The sequence below is a fragment of the Ochotona princeps genome, chromosome 25 (assembly GCF_030435755.1).
Source record: "Ochotona princeps isolate mOchPri1 chromosome 25, mOchPri1.hap1, whole genome shotgun sequence".
NCBI classification, from domain to species: domain Eukaryota; kingdom Metazoa; phylum Chordata; class Mammalia; order Lagomorpha; family Ochotonidae; genus Ochotona; species Ochotona princeps.
This window is the reverse complement of record NC_080856.1, coordinates 21,073,716-21,074,908: the sequence shown is the minus strand read 5'-3', so window position 1 is coordinate 21,074,908 and position 1,193 is coordinate 21,073,716.

Genomic DNA, 1,193 nt, shown 5'->3' with positions numbered 1-1,193 from the left:
CAGAAGCTGCAATGCGATATTAAAAAAAAAAAAAAGTACTGCTAGTGCACTGGGATCTTCTCATTCAGGGTAAGACATAGAAAGTGACTGAGTACATTTACAAAACCAAGTTAAACACAAAGTGCAAAGACATTACATCTGTTTCATCACTAGAATTATAATATGGAATTATTCTTAGCCAAAGAAATTAAAGATCATGGGCATTATACAATTATTCCATTAGCGCAAAAATATAAACTGTCTAAATTATAAGAAGTAACAAATGCAAAACAAAGAGATAACATGGCAAGTGGAAGAAGGGGATATTTGACAAAGGTTTAAAGAAGAAAAGATGACAAAATAATGTGGTAAATCTATGCTCAAACATACCTCCTGTGTCAAAAATGTAAATGGGCTTAACACACTTATTAAAAGAAATAGATTGGCAGATTGGATCACAAAGCAAAATTGAACTCTGGGCTGTTTGCTGCTACTTAGAACAAAGCAATGCATAAGCACTGACAATAAAAAGATGGGCAATGGTACAATTAGGCAAATGCAAATAGAAAGAGAGCAGGTGTCACAATCAGACAAGGTGGAATCCAGGTCAAAATCATTAAGCAAGTCGAAGAAACACACTTTGAATGATAAAGGGTCCATTTCTCAGTGATGGTACAACAGCTATGAATATGCAACAAAGAAAATAGCATCAATGTTTGAAAAAAAAATCAAAATGACAAGAATAGCAAGGACAGGAGTAACACAAGAGTACAGTTCATGACCATGGAAATGAAGAAGTGCAAGCCTGTAGGTCATCTAATTATCACAAATAATAAGAAATACATTAGTAATATAGTTGATACCTTTAATCAAATAAACAAATTAACAAACAAAAAAACCACTTGTCTTTCAAAGGCTTAAAACTAGCTGGAGAAGGGCCCGGCGGCGTGGCCTTGCGGCTAAAGTCCTCGCCTTGAAAGGCCCAAGATCCCATATGGGCGCCGGTTCTAATCCTGGCAGCTCCACTTCCCATCCAGCTCCCTGCTTGTGGCCTGGGAAAGCAGTTGAGGATGGCCCAAGGCTTTGGGCCACTGCACCCGCGTGGGAGACCCAGAAGAGGTTCCAGGTTCCCGGCTTTGGATTGGCGCGCACCGACCCGTTGTGGCTCACTTGGGGAGTGAATCATCGGACGGAGGATCTTCCTCTCTGTCTCT